Genomic DNA, 21353 nt, shown 5'->3' with positions numbered 1-21353 from the left:
GCTACCAGGGTGTTCAGGGTATCAAGGAAGACTATTAGGGAGCATTCACACGGCGTAACGTCCCGCGAGATTTGGCACGTATACGCCGCGTGACCCTTTGCATGCCGTACACGCTCCCATTCATTTCAATGGGAGCGGGGAGCGTATGCGCCGCGCAGGAGGCTGACCATTGTGGGCTACCAGGGTGAGTCCCGTATATTAAGGAGAGCTGTCAGGGAGTCCAGGGTATTGAGTAAGGGAACCAAGATGTCCAGAATATTGAGAAGGGCTAACAGAGTGTCCAGGGTATCTAGCAGGACTACCATAGTGTCCAGGGTATCTAGCAGGACTACCATAGTGTCCAGGGTATCTAGCAGGACTACCATAGTGTCCAGAGTATCTAGCAGGACTACCATAGTGTCCAGAGTATCTAGCAGGACTACCATAGTGTCCAGAGTATCTAGCAGGACTACCATAGTGTCCAGGGTATCTAGCAGGACTACCAGGGTGTGTCCAGGGTATCTAGCAGGACTACCATAGTGTCCAGGGTATCTAGCAGGACTACCATAGTGTCCAGAGTATCTAGCAGGACTACCATAGTGTCCAGGGTATCTAGCAGGACTACCATAGTGTCCAGGGTATCTAGCAGGACTACCATAGTGTCCAGAGTATCTAGCAGGACTACCATAGTGTCCAGAGTATCTAGCAGGACTACCATAGTGTCCAGAGTATCTAGCAGGACTACCATAGTGTCCAGGGTATCTAGCAGGACTACCAGGGTGTGTCCAGGGTATCTAGCAGGACTACCATAGTGTCCAGAGTATCTAGCAGGACTACCATAGTGTCCAGAGTATCTAGCAGGACTACCATAGTGTCCAGAGTATCTAGCAGGACTACCATAGTGTCCAGGATATCTAGCAGGACTACCATAGTGTCCAGAGTATCTAGCAGGACTACCAGGGTGTGTCCAGGGTGTTTAGCAGGGCTACCATAGTGTCCAGGGTATCTAGCAGGACTACCAGGGTGTGTCCAGGGTGTTTAGCAGGGCTACCATAGTGTCCAGGGTATCTAGCAGGACTACCATAGTGTCCAGAGTATCTAGCAGGACTACCATAGTGTCCAGGGTATCTAGCAGGACTACCAGGGTGTGTCCAGGGTATCTAGCAGGACTACCATATTGTCCAGAGTATCTAGCAGGACTACCATAGTGTCCAGAGTATCTAGCAGGACTACCATAGTGTCCAGGGTATCTAGCAGGACTACCATAGTGTCCAGGGTATCTAGCAGGACTACCATAGTGTCCAGGGTATCTAGCAGGACTACCATAGTGTCCAGGGTATCTAGCAGGACTACCATAGTGTCCAGGGTATCTAGCAGGACTACCATAGTGTCCAGGGTATCTAGCAGGACTACCATAGTGTCCAGGGTATCTAGCAGGACTACCATAGTGTCCAGGGTATCTAGCAGGACTACCATAGTGTCCAGAGTATCTAGCAGGACTACCATAGTGTCCAGAGTATCTAGCAGGACTACCATAGTGTCCAGAGTATCTAGCAGGACTACCATAGTGTCCAGGGTATCTAGCAGGACTACCAGGGTGTGTCCAGGGTATCTAGCAGGACTACCATAGTGTCCAGGGTATCTAGCAGGACTACCATAGTGTCCAGAGTATCTAGCAGGACTACCATAGTGTCCAGGGTATCTAGCAGGACTACCATAGTGTCCAGGGTATCTAGCAGGACTACCATAGTGTCCAGAGTATCTAGCAGGACTACCATAGTGTCCAGAGTATCTAGCAGGACTACCATAGTGTCCAGAGTATCTAGCAGGACTACCATAGTGTCCAGGGTATCTAGCAGGACTACCAGGGTGTGTCCAGGGTATCTAGCAGGACTACCATAGTGTCCAGAGTATCTAGCAGGACTACCATAGTGTCCAGAGTATCTAGCAGGACTACCATAGTGTCCAGAGTATCTAGCAGGACTACCATAGTGTCCAGGATATCTAGCAGGACTACCATAGTGTCCAGAGTATCTAGCAGGACTACCAGGGTGTGTCCAGGGTGTTTAGCAGGGCTACCATAGTGTCCAGGGTATCTAGCAGGACTACCAGGGTGTGTCCAGGGTGTTTAGCAGGGCTACCATAGTGTCCAGGGTATCTAGCAGGACTACCATAGTGTCCAGAGTATCTAGCAGGACTACCATAGTGTCCAGGGTATCTAGCAGGACTACCAGGGTGTGTCCAGGGTATCTAGCAGGACTACCATAGTGTCCAGAGTATCTAGCAGGACTACCATAGTGTCCAGAGTATCTAGCAGGACTACCATAGTGTCCAGGGTATCTAGCAGGACTACCATAGTGTCCAGGGTATCTAGCAGGACTACCATAGTGTCCAGGGTATCTAGCAGGACTACCATAGTGTCCAGGGTATCTAGCAGGACTACCATAGTGTCCAGGGTATCTAGCAGGACTACCATAGTGTCCAGGGTATCTAGCAGGACTACCATAGTGTCCAGAGTATCTAGCAGGACTACCATAGTGTCCAGAGTATCTAGCAGGACTACCATAGTGTCCAGAGTATCTAGCAGGACTACCATAGTGTCCAGGGTATCTAGCAGGACTACCAGGGTGTGTCCGGGGTATCTAGCAGGACTACCAGGGTATGTCCAGGATATCGAGGAGAGTTGCCAGGGTGTTCAGGGTACTCCGGAGAGTCGCTGTGCAGGTTACTTGTCAGTATTGTATCATGGACAGTCGGTTATTCCACTATTCATGTTTTCCACTAAACTTCCATCAAATGTCACGTGCCCCTCTGTTTCCGTCCACCGCCCGCTATATTCAGATACAGACTCATTATACACTGACAGACTGATTCTAAATATTTTTCCAGCCTGAGATGTCTTCTCCGACGTCGGGTAATTTGTCGTCTGTGTCTGGCGTTTCCAGTGCAGATAAACGTTACACAAGAAACCCACAGGACCCGCCATCACCCCTCAGTGGGTACTGTATGGAAGGTGCCCAGTAGTAGGACCCGCACCCATAACCAGCTCAGTGCCTATCACCCCAGACTAGTAATCCTGAGTGCCCGATCCCAAATGACACCAATAATCTGATCAGAAGGGAGGAGACAATCGCAGAGATTTTTCCGACTTTCTCATGTATTTCAGAATTCCAGGCACTTGACATTCAGACGGATGGAACTGATCTGCTGTCAGAGATATTTCTGCAATTAATCTGATACATGTGAATTAGCTCTGAGGTTTGTAGGTCATGGGGGGTCAAAATAGGGCTGATATAATAGCACAGGCCCCCCCTATATTTTGGCATGGCTGTAAGTGTATAATGAAGGGGCTTCTACAGGGTCCCACGTCACAGTATACAGGAGTGCGCTGTATATACCACTGCAGGGCAGGCAACTCGCCCTTGGTCCAATAGAGCTTGGCGATCTTAAAGGTCTGGGCGATCGGGCAGATGCAATGGCAGTGAGTCTAGTGTGAGCTCCTATGGATGTGGACAGGAACAACGGGAGGTCATGGAGGCCTGTACTAGAGGCCATCTTGCCAGCCACAGACTGGAGCCAGCGGTACGGCTTCCATTGGAGAGGGATTGGTGCAGATGATATCGGTATGTTCTGTGTGAGGAGAGGGAGACTCCCTGTATACAGGCGAGGTGACAGAGGACTCAGGAGATTTGCTGAGTATTTCCTCCATACTGTTTCACTGCTTATCTACATTATAGACTTTAGTAAAATCTGTTCATGTCAGTAACTCACTGTCATTGTCTTGTCGACCCTGCACATATTACACTACCATTCAGAAGCAAGATGGCGCCCCTTACACTGAGGCCCCTCTCCAAGGGCCCCGCAGCAGCTTGCACTTAAGACCCAGATATCTCGTCTTTCAATCTCCCATACGAGGATTATGTCGGTGAATGGCAGTGATGAAAGATTTCGCCACATGAAGCTTTTAGCTGAAGACATTATATTGTGGTAAACGCCAACGTGGGGGATTAAAGGCGAGAAAAACAAGATTAGAGGGAGTTGCTCACCTGAGGACGAGGCCGCATCAACGTCTGGATCGCTGGGTAAGACGTCTGGAAGGAGGAATCTCGCTCTGTCTTACCACATGAATGGGGCAGGTTAGCGGGTGACCCTGCAGTGGTGGGGCGGTCACAGGGTGCGGAGCTTGTCTGGGATAGTTTTACGTAATCTACAACTAATCTCAAGGGAAAATCTGGAAAATGAAGGTTGGGGAAATATACAAATGGGCAAATATAAGAGATCTCCTTATGTAATGAACATTTGGTGCTGAATGACATATTGGCAGCAACTGAACCAATCCAGTGATGCCGAAATATCAGACCGGGGGAAGGCTCCTCCTCATAGGGATCAGCGCTCCCTATTCACACTCCAGATCCCCCTTCCTCCATCCACCTGGAAGTCTTCCTAGTACTGACAGCCCCGACCAGGAGAGATAATGATGATGCGTCACCCTGGCAGATATATTACCTGCCACATGAGTATTAGATAATTCTGTGCCTGTGTAATACCGCCTGATATCACCCCATGGCTGCCATCCCAAATCATACCTCATAAGGAGGAAGCTCACCTGGATATCACTCTACAGTACATATGCTGGGAGCGTGCAGGCGCTGCGGGGTGCGGTGCGCTCCGGCTCTGTCACTAGCTCCTTATTTATTTGCACATCTATCAACAGCGGTCTCACACCCGTCTCACTAATGTCTCACACCCGTCTCACTAATGTCTCACACTCGTCTCACTAATGTCTCACACCCGTCTCACCACAGACTCACACACGTCTACCAAGGCAAATCCAGGCTGAGTGAAAATATCAAAACCTACTAATGCACGTCCAGGTCAGACATATAGAAGCATTGCTGCGTCACAGTATGGAAATGCTGCTGCAACGGTGCAGTAACCCGTCATTACATGATGATATCAGGGCACAACCTCAGGGTATAATATTATAGATGTGGACTATGATGGGGTCAGACTGGACCATTGGAGAACTCTCTAAAGCAGGGGTAGGGAATGTACGGCTCTCCAGCTGTTGCAAAACTACAACTCCCAGCATGCATACTGGCTCTGCTGTTCTTGGAACTCCCATGGAAGTGAATGGAGCATGATGGGAGTTGTAGTTTCACAGCAGCTGGAGAGCCGAAGGTTCCCTATCCCTGCTCTAAAGGGTCCATGTTATACCAGGAGGACCAGTGGAATATACCAGAGTACCCACTAGTGTCACAGGGGTCACAGCTGCATTGGGGCCCAGGTGCCCGGGGGCCCACAGGTCTCACCACACTAGGGATCCATGAACTTCTGTAATCTCCTTTCTGATCCTCTTAGATATCTGGCAATCTGTGCATCGTAAATGTATTCCCCCTGCCCTTTGGTGCACTGTATTCAGAAGATCTATGGTGCACACTCCCTTTAAGGATGTAGAAATAAACCATGACATGACTTATGTAAAGATACAAGTGTGCGGCTGTAATACCGCCATGGCTGCACATCCTGATATGAGGTGGCGTGCTGTAATTGTTTGGTAGCAGATGATGATATCACTATCCAGAGGTGAAAATAGATGGAAATATTATTAGAATACTCAGCCCTGAGGCGCGCAGAGACACGAGAACATACAAAACATGGTGTAATATGTGGTAATAGCTGCACACGGTGACTGCGGAGAGCACATGAGCACCCAGCCCGGAAACGGGGAGAGACGCCAAAAACATCCAGCCAATCCAGCCAATAGGAATGTATTAGAGTCTAACAAGGGGGATCTGTAGATGACACGTATGGGGGATCTGTAGGTGACACTGTTATGGGGGATCTGTAGATGACACGTATGGGGGATCTGTAGGTGACACTGTTATGGGGGATTTGTAGATGACACTGTTATGGGGGATATGTAGGTGACACTGTTATGGGAGGATCTGTAGATGAGACTGTTATGGATGATCTGTAGATGACACTGTTATGGGGGATCTGTAGGTGACACAGTTATGGGGGATATGTAGGTGACACTGTTATGGAGGGTCTGTATGTGACACTGTTATGGGAGGATCTGTAGATGAGACTGTTATGGGGGATCTGTAGGTGACACTGTTATGGGGGGGATCTGTAGGTGACACTGTTATAGGGGGTCTGTAGAAGACACTGTTATGGGGGATCTGTAGAAGACACTGTTATGGGGGGATCTGTAGATGACACTGTTATGGGGGATCTGTAGATGACACTGCTATGGGGGATCTGTAGATGACACTGTTATGGGGGGATCTGTAGATGACACTGTTATGGGGGATCTGTAGATGACACTGCTATGGGGGATCTGTAGATGACACTGTTATGGGGGATCTGTAGATGACACTTATGGTGGATCTGTAGATGACACTGTTATGGGGGATCTGTAGATGACACTGTTATGGGGGATCTGTAGATGACGCTGTTATGGGGGGATCTGTAGATGACGCTGTTATGGGGGATCTGTAGATGACGCTGTTATGGGGGGATCTGTAGATGACACTGTTATGGGGGATCTGCAGGTGACACTGTTATGGGGGATCTGTAGATGATACTGTTATGGGGGATCTGTAGATGACACTGTTATGGGGGATCTGTAGGTGACACTGTTATGGGGAATCTGTAGGTGACACTGTTATGGGGGATCTGTAGGTGACACTGTTATGGGGGATCTGTAGATGACACTGTTATGGGGGATCTGTAGATGACACTGTTATGGGGGGATCTGTAGATGACACTGTTATGGAGGATCTGTAGATGACACTGTTATGGAGGATCTGTAGATGACACTGTTATGGGGGATCTGTAGATGACACTGTTATGGGGGATCTGTAGATGACACTGTTATGGGGGATCTGTAGATGATACTGTTATGGGGGATCTGTAGATGACACTGTTATGGGGGATCTGTAGGTGACACTGTTATGGGGGATCTGTAGGTGACACTGTTATGGGGGATCTGTAGATGACACTGTTATGGGGGGTCTGTAGATGACACCGTTATGGGGGGGATCTGTAGATGACACTGTTATGGGGGTCTGTAGATGACACTGTTATGGGGGATCTATAGATGACACTGTTATGGGGGATCTGTAGATGACACTGTTATGGAGGATCTGTAGATGACACTGTTATGGGGGATCTGTAGATGACATTGTTATGGGGGATCTGTAGGTGACACTGTTATGGGGATCTTTGACTAATAGGATATCCTTCATATACTGCATATATATATTTGACATTTTGTTGCCTTGTTTCCCATTTGTAATATTAATGAGTTATATTTTCAGGTCTCAGTATGAACGATGAGAAGAAATCCTGATTTTACCACAAAAATGCCAAACATAATGGAGAGCAGATGCCGAGTCTGAACGTGGCTAATATTAAACCTTCTCACATTGTTCTCCAATTAAATCTAAAATAAATCTCGTCCTGAATCTCACATATTCTCACTACTTTACTGTTTCTTGGTTACATTTTATTTTTGTAATAAAAGCAGTGCCATATGTTGGAAACAAGCGATAATATTTTATAAATTCTAATTTTATTTCATGTAATCTAATAAATCACACTCTGAGAGACCGACCTGCAGCCTGAGCCCCAAGCACCATGGAGAGAAACAGCACATACCGCAATACATGCACAAGTTATACTGCTAAATAGCTAATACTATGTGCAATAGGTTACTGCTATAGCACCGACTAGTGCAAAATACTGCCCCCTGTAGGCTAGAAGTAATGTTATACTGTCTATGATGTACAAAAATACAACTAACATAATACTACTCCTATGTATAAGAATATAACTACTATAATACTATCTCCTATGTACAAGAATATAACTACTATAATACTACCTCCTATGTACAAGACTATAACTACTATAATACTACTCCTATGTACAAGAATATAACTATTATAATACTGCTCCTATGTACAAGAATATAACTACTATAATACTACTCCTATGTACAAGAATATAACTAGTATAATACTACTCCTATGTACAAGAATATAACTACTATAATACTACTCCTATGTACAAGAATATAACTACTATAATACTGCTCCTATATACAAGAATATAACTACTATAATACTACTGCTATGTACAAGAATATAACTACTATAATACTACTCCTATGTACAAGAATATAACTACTATAATACTACTCCTATGTAAAAGAATATAACTACTATAATACTACTCCTATGTACAAGAATATAACTACTATAATACTGCTCCTATGTACATGAATATAATTACTATAATACTGCCCCTATGTACAAGAATATATCTATTATAATACTACTCCTATGTACAAGAATATAACTACTATAATACTGCTCCTATGTACAAGAATATAACTACTATAATACTGCTCCTATGTACAAGAATATAACTACTATAATACTACTCCTATGTACAAGAATATAACTACTATAATACTGCTCCTATGTATAAGAATATAACTACTATAATACTACTCCTATGTACAAGAATATAACTACTATAATACTGCTCCTATGTACAAGAATATAACTACTATAATACTGCTCCTATGTACAAGAATATAACTACTATAATACTACTCCTATGTACAAGAATATATCTACTATAATACTACCTCCTATGTACAAGAATATAACTACTATAATACTACTCCTATGTACAAGAATATAACTACTATAATACTGCTCCTATGTACATGAATATAATTACTATAATACTGCCCCTATGTACAAGAATATAACTACTATAATACTGCTCCTATGTACAAGAATATAACTACTATAATACTACTCCTATGTACAAGAATATAACTACTATAATACTACTCCTATGTACAAGAATATAACTACTATAATACTACTCCTATGTACAAGAATATAACTACTATAATACTACCTCCTATATACAAGAATATAACTACTATAATACTACTCCTATGTACAAGAATATAACTACTATAATACTACCTCCTATATACAAGAATATAACTACTATAATACTGCTCCTATGTACAAGAATATAACTACTATAATACTGCTCCTATGTACAAGAATATAACTACTATAATACTACCTCCTATGTACAAGAATATAACTACTATAATACTACCTCCTATGTACAAGAATATAACTACTATAATACTACCTCCTATGTACAAGAATATAACTACTATAATACTGCTCCTATGTACAAGAATATAACTACTATAATACTACTCCTATGTACAAGAATATAACTACTATAATACTACCTCCTATGTACAAGAATATAACTACTATAATACTGCTCCTATGTACAAGAATATAACTACTATAATACTGCTCCTATGTACAAGAATATAACTACTATAATACTACTCCTATGTACAAGAATATAACTACTATAATACTGCTCCTATGTACAAGAATATAACTACTATAATACTGCTCCTATGTACAAGAATATAACTACTATAATACTGCTCCTATGTACAAGAATATAACTACTATAATACTGCTCCTATGTACAAGAATATAACTACTATAATACTACTCCTATGTACAAGAATATAACTACTATAATACTGCTCCTATGTATAAGAATATAACTACTATAATACTATCTCCTATGTACAAGAATATAACTACTATAATACTGCTCCTATGTACAAGAATATAACTACTATAATACTGCTCCTATGTACAAGAATATAACTACTATAATACTACTCCTATGTACAAGAATATAACTACTATAATACTGCTCCTATGTACAAGAATATAACTACTATAATACTACTCCTATGTACAAGAATATAACTACTATAATACTGCTCCTATGTACAAGAATATAACTACTATAATACTGCTCCTATGTACAAGAATATAACTACTATAATACTACTCCTATGTATAAGAATATAACTACTATAATACTACCTCCTATGTACAAGAATATAACTACTATAATACTACTCCTATGTACAAGAATATAACTACTATAATACTGCTCCTATGTACAAGAATATAACTACTATAATACTACTCCTATGTACAAGAATATAACTACTATAATACTACTCCTATGTACAAGAATATAACTACTATAATACTACCTCCTATGTACAAGAATATAACTACTATAATACTACCTCCTATGTACAAGAATATAACTACTATAATACTACTCCTATGTACAAGAATATAACTACTATAATACTGCTCCTATGTACAAGAATATAACTACTATAATACTACTCCTATGTACAAGAATATAACTACTATAATACTGCTCCTATGTACAAGAATATAACTACTATAATACTACCTCCAATATACAAGAATATAACTACTATAATACTACTCCTATGTACAAGAATATAACTACTATAATACTACTCCTATGTACAAGAATATATCTACTATAATACTACCTCCTATGTACAAGAATATAACTACTATAATACTGCCCCTATGTACAAGAATATAACTACTATAATACTACCTCCTATATACAAGAATATAACTACTATAATACTACTCCTATGTACAAGAATATAACTACTATAATACTACCTCCTATATACAAGAATATAACTACTATAATACTGCTCCTATGTACAAGAATATAACTACTATAATACTACTCCTATGTACAAGAATATAACTACTATAATACTACTCCTATGTACAAGAATATAACTACTATAATACTACTCCTATGTACAAGAATATAACTACTATAATACTACCTCCTATGTACAAGAATATAACTACTATAATACTACCTCCTATGTACAAGAATATAACTACTATAATACTGCTCCTATGTACAAGAATATAACTACTATAATACTACTCCTATGTACAAGAATATAACTACTATAATACTGCTCCTATGTACAAGAATATAACTACTATAATACTACTCCTATGTACAAGAATATAACTACTATAATACTACCTCCTATGTACAAGAATATAACTACTATAATACTGCTCCTATGTACAAGAATATAACTACTATAATACTGCTCCTATGTACAAGAATATAACTTCTATAATACTACTCCTATGTACAAGAATATAACTACTATAATACTACCTCCTATGTACAAGAATATAACTACTATAATACTGCTCCTATGTACAAGAATATAACTACTATAATACTGCTCCTATGTACAAGAATATAACTACTATAATACTGCTCCTATGTACAAGAATATAACTACTATAATACTACTCCTATGTACAAGAATATAACTACTATAATACTACCTCCTATGTACAAGAATATAACTACTATAATACTGCTCCTATGTACAAGAATATAACTACTATAATACTGCTCCTATGTACAAGAATATAACTACTATAATACTGCTCCTATGTACAAGAATATAACTACTATAATACTACCTCCTATGTACAAGAATATAACTACTATAATACTACCTCCTATGTACAAGAATATAACTACTATAATACTACTCCTATGTACAAGAATATAACTACTATAATACTACTCCTATGTACAAGAATATAACTACTATAATACTGCTCCTATGTACAAGAATATAACTACTATAATACTACCTCCAATATACAAGAATATAACTACTATAATACTACTCCTATGTACAAGAATATAACTACTATAATACTACTCCTATGTACAAGAATATATCTACTATAATACTACCTCCTATGTACAAGAATATAACTACTATAATACTGCCCCTATGTACAAGAATATAACTACTATAATACTACCTCCTATATACAAGAATATAACTACTATAATACTACTCCTATGTACAAGAATATAACTACTATAATACTACCTCCTATATACAAGAATATAACTACTATAATACTGCTCCTATGTACAAGAATATAACTACTATAATACTACTCCTATGTACAAGAATATAACTACTATAATACTACTCCTATGTACAAGAATATAACTACTATAATACTGCTCCTATGTACAAGAATATAACTACTATAATACTACTTCTATGTACAAGAATATAACTACTATAATACTGCTCCTATGTACAAGAATATAACTACTATAATACTACCTCCTATGTACAAGAATATAACTAATATAATACTACTCCTATGTACAAGAATATAACTACTATAATACTACTCCTATGTACAAGAATATAACTACTATAATACTGCTCCTATGTACATGAATATAATTACTATAATACTGCCCCTATGTACAAGAATATAACTACTATAATACTGCTCCTATGTACAAGAATATAACTACTATAATACTACTCCTATGTACAAGAATATAACTACTATAATACTACCTCCTGTATACAAGAATATAACTACTATAATACTGCTCCTATGTACAAGAATATAACTACTATAATACTACTCCTATGTACAAGAATATAACTACTATAATACTACTCCTATGTACAGGAATATAACTACTATAATACTGTCACCTATGTACAAGAATATAACTACTATAATACTGTCACCTATGTACAAGAATATAACTACTATAATACTACTGCTATGTACAAGAATATAACTACTATAATACTACTCCTATGTACAAGAATATAACTACTATAATACTACTCCTATGTACAAGAATATAACTACTATAATACTACCTCCTGTATACAAGAATATAACTACTATAATACTGCTCCTATGTACAAGAATATAACTACTATAATACTACTCCTATGTACAAGAATATAACTACTATAATACTACTCCTATGTACAGGAATATAACTACTATAATACTGCCACCTATGTACAAGAATATAACTACTATAATACTACTCCTATGTACAAGAATATAACTACTATAATACTACTCCTATGTACAAGAATATAACTACTATAATACTACTCCTATGTACAGGAATATAACTACTATAATACTGCCACCTATGTACAAGAATATAACTACTATAATACTACTCCTATGTACAAGAATATAACTACTATAATACTACTCCTATGTACAAGAATATAACTACTATAATACTACTCCTATGTACAGGAATATAACTACTATAATACTGCCACCTATGTACAAGAATATAACTACTATAATACTACTCCTATGTACAAGAATATAACTACTATAATACTACTCCTATGTACAAGAATATAACTACTATAATACTGCTCCTATGTACAAGAATATAACTACTATAATACTGCTCCTATGTACAAGTATTATATATATAGGTTTTCCTCTGTGAGTTGCGGTACTTTCTTGTATTTTGGATGAGTTTTGCTTCCTACATGATATTTGATACTAGACATAGATCAGACCCTTGCTGTATATAAGGTCCTCAGTGCTGGAGGTAACAATGTGGGTGGTTATATTGTTAGACGTTCCCTAAGTGGCTTCCTATAATGGAGGTCCTTGGGCAGGTGCCCGCCTTGCCCATCCTACACCTGGGCCCTGCAGTAAGCGCTGGGATGTCTCGGTGCAGGTTCGGTTTTTGCTGACGCTGCACAAATTAATGATGGGAGTGCCCGAGGATCATATTATTCTTTCTGCGAATGAAACTTTCATGTTTCAGCAAGTTCTAGACTAAACCCGTCTTACAAACACGTTATAAAACCTCCCCATCCCCCGCTGTAGCCCCATTACCGTGCGCTAAAGTCAAAAATAAAAAAAAACTGAAAAAATTGTGAAAAAATATTAAGATATAAATAAGAAAAATAAGTGTTTTTGTGTTGTGCTCTGTAGGACGTCGCCATATGCGGTTTTCTACTAGTCCCTGTTTTCCCTCTATTTGTAGTCATCCGTCCAGGCGCTTGTTCCAGGATTTGGACGCCAAATGCGATAAACACGTATGGAAATGTCATGGAAAGAAAGGCTTTACAAACCCAGATGGTTGTTTTTGGGTGGATTGAAGGAAGATGGCGGAAGGCCAAAGTCTTGTCAATCTGAGTAAGAGGACCAGCTGGCTCCTGCTCTCGCTCGGGTTCGGTGCGGCGCTGCGGCTCTCTCGTCTCTGCTCTCTATCTCTGCGCCTTGTGGAAATTTCACAGGGATTAAAGAATCTTCTCACTTTTCATAGTTCACAGTCACGGCGGCCACTGGCGAGGGCGATACCGAGTCCCGACCCATCGTCCGTATGGAGACATTGGCTGCAAGTGATAACCCAGGATGGATTCGGTTCCTCCGTCCGATGCGATTGGTGGGATTTCAGTTGATTGAATTGTATCTTTATGTTACATTATATGTGATATATGTGACTGTTACAAGATTCTATTCTCCATAACATCTCCTTACCCCAAATTATATCGCTCCACTAATCCCCTCTTGTCCTGCACTAGACCTGCGCTACTGCTCTGACAGCCCTCCATAGTGCGGACTAGGTATATAGAAAGTGTATAGAAAGCTGACAACTATCAGAGACCACAGCGATGTGTCTATTGTGTGTATGGGGTTGTCACCGATACAGGAAGGAGAAGAAGACAACATGTGCACAGTTACCAAGATCTGCTCGGGTAACATCAGACCCTGACCCAAAACAGCAAGTCCACCTGGGACCACCAACTGGAGCTTCACAAGGACATCAGAGTGGAACAGTAATACACACAGTGATGTCACAGTACAGGATAATACACACAGTGATGTCACAGTACAGGATAATACACACAGTGATGTCACAGTACAGGATAATACACACAGTGATGTCACAGTACAGAGATAATACACACAGTGATGTCACAGTACAGAGATAATACACACAGTGATGTCACAGTACAGAGATAATACACACAGTGATGTCACAGTACAGGATAATACACACAGTGATGTCACAGTACAGGATAATACACACAGTGATGTCACAGTACAGGATAATACACACAGTGATGTCACAGTACAGAGATAATACACACAGTGATGTCACAGTACAGGATAATACACACAGTGATATCACAGTACAGGATAATACACACAGTGATGTCACAGTACAGGGATAATACACACAGTGATGTCACAGTACAGAGATAATACACACAGTGATGTCACAGTACAGGATAATACACACAGTGATGTCACAGTACAGGATAATACACACAGTGATGTCACAGTACAGAGATAATACACACAGTGATGTCACAGTACAGGATAATACACACAGTGATGTCACAGTACAGAGATAATACACACAGTGATGTCACAGTACAGGATAATACACACAGTGATGTCACAGTACAGAGATAATACACACAGTGATGTCACAGTACAGAGATAATACACACAGTGATGTCACAGTACAGGATAATACACACAGTGATGTCACAGTACAGAGATAATACACACAGTGATGTCACAGTACAGAGATAATACACACAGTGATGTCACAGTACAGAGATAATACACACAGTGATGTCACAGTACAGAGATAATACACACAGTGATGTCACAGTACAGGATAATACACACAGTGATGTCACAGTACAGAGATAATACACACAGCGATGTCACAGTACAGGATAATACACACAGTGATGTCACAGTACAGGATAATACACACAGTGATGTCACAGTACAGAGATAATACACACAGTGATGTCACAGTACAGGGATAATACACACAGTGATGTCAAAGTACAGGATAATACACACAGCGATGTCACAGTACAGAGAAAATACACACAGCGATGTCACAGTACAGGATAATACACACAGTGATGTCACAGTACAGGATAATACACACAGTGATGTCACAGTACAGAGATAATACACACAGTGATGTCACAGTACAGGGATAATACACACAGTGATGTCACAGTACAGAGATAATACACACAGTGATGTCACAGTACAGAGATAATACACACAGTGATGTCACAGTACAGGATAATACACACAGTGATGTCACAGTACAGAGATAATACACACAGTGATGACACAGTACAGGGATAATACACACAGTGATGTCACAGTACAGGATAATACACACAGTGATGTCACAGTACAGAGATAATACACACAGTGATGTCACAGTACAGGATAATACACACAGTGATGTCACAGTACAGGATAATACACACAGTGATGTCACAGTACAGGGATAATACACACAGTGATGTCACAGTACAGGGATAATACACACAGTGATGTCACAGTACATAATACACACAGTGATGTCACAGTACAGGATAATACACACAGTGATGTCACAGTACAGGGATAATACACACAGTGATGTCACAGTACATAATACACACAGTGATGTCACAGTACAGAGATAATACACACAGTGATGTCACAGTACAGAGATAATACACACAGTGATGTCACAGTACAGAGATAATACACACAGTGATGTCACAGTACAGGGATAATACACACAGTGATGTCACAGTACAGGATAATACACACAGTGATGTCACAGTACAGGGATAATACAGACAGTGATGTCACAGTACAGAGATAATACACACAGTGATGTCACAGTACAGAGATAATACACACAGTGATGTCACAGTACAGGATAATACACACAGTGATGTCACAGTACAGGATAATACACACAGTGATGTCACAGTACAGGGATAATACACACAGTGATGTCACAGTACAGGGATAATACACACAGTGATGTCACAGTACAGGGATAATACACACAGTGATGTCACAGTACAGAGATAATACACACAGTGATGTCACAGTACAGAGATTATACACACAGTGATGTCACAGTACAGGGATAATACACACAGTGATGTCACAGTACAGGATAATACACACAGTGATGTCACAGTACAGAGATAATACACACAGTGATGTCACAGTACAGAGATAATACACACAGTGATGTCACAGTACAGGATAATACACACAGTGATGTCACAGTACAGGATAATACACACAGTGATGTCACAGTACAGGGATAATACACACAGTGATGTCACAGTACAGGGATAATACACACAGTGATGTCACAGTACAGAGATAATACACACAGTGATGTCACAGTACAGGATAATACACACAGTGATGTCACAGTACAGGGATAATACACACAGTGATGTCACAGTACAGGATAATACACACAGTGATGTCACAGTACAGAGATAATACACACAGTGATGTCACAGTACAGAGATAATACACACAGTGATGTCACAGTACAGGATAATACACACAGTGATGTCACAGTACAGGATAATACACACAGTGATGTCACAGTACAGAGATAATACACACAGTGATGTCACAGTACAGAGATAATACACACAGTGATGTCACAGTACAGAGATAATACACACAGTGATGTCACAGTACAGGATAATACACACAGTGATGCCACAGTACAGGGATAATACACACAGTGATGTCACAGTACAGGGATAATACACACAGTGATGTCACAGTACAGGGATAATACACACAGTGATGTCACAGTACAGGGATAATACACACAGTGATGTCACAGTACAGAGATAATACACACAGTGATGTCACAGTACAGGATAATACACACAGTGATGTCACAGTACAGGATAATACACACAGTGATGTCACAGTACAGAGATAATACACACAGTGATGTCACAGTACAGAGATAATACACACAGTGATGTCACAGTACAGAGATAATACACACAGTGATGTCACAGTACAGAGATAATACACACAGTGATGTCACAGTACAGGATAATACACACAGTGATGTCACAGTACAGGATAATACACACAGTGATGTCACAGTACAGGATAATACACACAGTGATGTCACAGTACAGAGATAATACACACAGTGATGTCACAGTACAGGATAATACACACAGTGATGTCACAGTACAGAGATAATACACACAGTGATGTCACAGTACAGAGATAATACACACAGTGATGTCACAGTACAGGATAATACACACAGTGATGTCACAGTACAGAGATAATACACACAGTGATGTCACAGTACAGCATAATACACACAGTGATGTCACAGTACAGGATAATACACACAGTGATGTCACAGTACAGAGATAATACACACAGTGATGTCACAGTACAGGATAATACACACAGTGATGTCACAGTACAGAGATAATACACACAGTGATGTCACAGTACAGCATAATACACACAGTGATGTCACAGTACAGGGATAATACACACAGTGATGTCACAGTACAGGATAATACACACAGTGATGTCACAGTACAGGATAATACACACAGTGATGTCACAGTACAGAGATAATACACACAGTGATGTCACAGTACAGGATAATACACACAGTGATGTCACAGTACAGGGATAATACACACAGTGATGTCACAGTACAGGGATAATACACACAGTGATGTCACAGTACAGGGATAATACACACAGTGATGTCACAGTACAGAGATAATACACACAGTGATGTCACAGTACAGGGATAATACACACAGTGATGTCACAGTACAGGGATAATACACACAGTGATGTCACAGTACAGAGATAATACACACAGTGATGTCACAGTACAGGGATAATACACACAGTGATGTCACAGTACAGGATAATACACACAGTGATGTCACAGTACAGAGATAATACACACAGTGATGTCACAGTACAGGATAATACACACAGTGATGTCACAGTACAGAGATAATACACACAGTGATGTCACAGTACAGAGATAATACACACAGTGATGTCACAGTACAGGATAATACACACAGTGATGTCACAGTACAGGGATAATACACACAGTGATGTCACAGTACAGGATAATACACACAGTGATGTCACAGTACAGGGATAATACACACAGTGATGTCACAGTACAGGATAATACACACAGTGATGTCACAGTACAGAGATAATACACACAGTGATGTCACAGTACAGGATAATACACACAGTGATGTCACAGTACAGAGATAATACACACAGTGATGTCACAGTACAGAGATAATACACACAGTGATGTCACAGTACAGGATAATACACACAGTGATGTCACAGTACAGGATAATACACACAGTGATGTCACAGTACAGGATAATACACACAGTGATGTCACAGTACAGGATAATACACACAGTGATGTCACAGTACAGGATAATACACACAGTGATGTCACAGTACAGAGATAATACACACAGTGATGTCACAGTACAGAGATAATACACACAGTGATGTCACAGTACAGAGATAATACACACAGTGATGTCACAGTACAGGATAATACACACAGTGATGCCACAGTACAGGGATAATACACACAGTGATGTCACAGTACAGGGATAATACACACAGTGATGTCACAGTACAGGGATAATACACACAGTGATGTCACAGTACAGGGATAATACACACAGTGATGTCACAGTACAGAGATAATACACACAGTGATGTCACAGTACAGGATAATACACACAGTGATGTCACAGTACAGGATAATACACACAGTGATGTCACAGTACAGAGATAATACACACAGTGATGTCACAGTACAGGATAATACACACAGTGATGTCACAGTACAGGATAATACACACAGTGATGTCACAGTACAGAGATAATACACACAGTGATGTCACAGTACAGGATAATACACACAGTGATGTCACAGTACAGAGATAATACACACAGTGATGTCACAGTACAGAGATAATACACACAGTGATGTCACAGTACAGGATAATACACACAGTGATGTCACAGTACAGAGATAATACACACAGTGATGTCACAGTACAGCATAATACACACAGTGATGTCACAGTACAGGATAATACACACAGTGATGTCACAGTACAGAGATAATACACACAGTGATGTCACAGTACAGGATAATACACACAGTGATGTCACAGTACAGAGATAATACACACAGTGATGTCACAGTACAGCATAATACACACAGTGATGTCACAGTACAGGGATAATACACACAGTGATGTCACAGTACAGGATAATACACACAGTGATGTCACAGTACAGGATAATACACACAGTGATGTCACAGTACAGAGATAATACACACAGTGATGTCACAGTACAGGATAATACACACAGTGATGTCACAGTACAGGGATAATACACACAGTGATGTCACAGTACAGGGATAATACACACAGTGATGTCACAGTACAGGGATAATACACACAGTGATGTCACAGTACAGAGATAATACACACAGTGATGTCACAGTACAGGGATAATACACACAGTGATGTCACAGTACAGGGATAATACACACAGTGATGTCACAGTACAGAGATAATACACACAGTGATGTCACAGTACAGGGATAATACACACAGTGATGTCACAGTACAGGATAATACACACAGTGATGTCACAGTACAGAGATAATACACACAGTGATGTCACAGTACAGAGATAATACACACAGTGATGTCACAGTACAGAGATAATACACACAGTGATGTCACAGTACAGGATAATACACACAGTGATGTCACAGTACAGAGATAATACACACAGTGATGTCACAGTACAGGATAATACACACAGTGATGTCACAGTACAGGGATAATACACACAGTGATGTCACAGTACAGGATAATACACACAGTGATGTCACAGTACAGAGATAATACACACAGTGATGTCACAGTACAGGATAATACACACAGTGATGTCACAGTACAGAGATAATACACACAGTGATGTCACAGTACAGAGATAATACACACAGTGATGTCACAGTACAGGATAATACACACAGTGATGTCACAGTACAGGGATAATACACACAGTGATGTCACAGTACAGGATAATACACACAGTGATGTCACAGTACAGGGATAATACACACAGTGATGTCACAGTACAGGATAATACACACAGTGATGTCACAGTACAGGATAATACACACAGTGATGTCACAGTACAGGATAATACACACAGTGATGTCACAGTACAGGGATAATACACACAGTGATGTCACAGTACAGGGATAATACACACAGTGATGTCACAGTACAGGGATAATACACACAGTGATGTCACAGTACAGAGATAATACACACAGTGATGTCACAGTACAGGATAATACACACAGTGATGTCACAGTACAGAGATAATACACACAGTGATGTCACAGTACAGAGATAATACACACAGTGATGTCACAGTACAGGGATAATACACACAATGATGTCACAGTACAGGATAATACACACAGTGATGTCACAGTACAGAGTACACAGTGTATAATAATGTACAGAGCACCATGGGATTAATATAATATTGTACAGCACCATGGAAGTAATATAATAATGTACAGCACCATGGGATTAATATAATAATGTACAGAGCACCAGGGAATTAATATAATATTGT

Source organism: Leptodactylus fuscus, chromosome 9, assembly GCF_031893055.1.
Source record: "Leptodactylus fuscus isolate aLepFus1 chromosome 9, aLepFus1.hap2, whole genome shotgun sequence".
NCBI lineage: Eukaryota > Metazoa > Chordata > Amphibia > Anura > Leptodactylidae > Leptodactylus > Leptodactylus fuscus.
Note: the sequence above shows the minus strand (reverse complement) of the source record.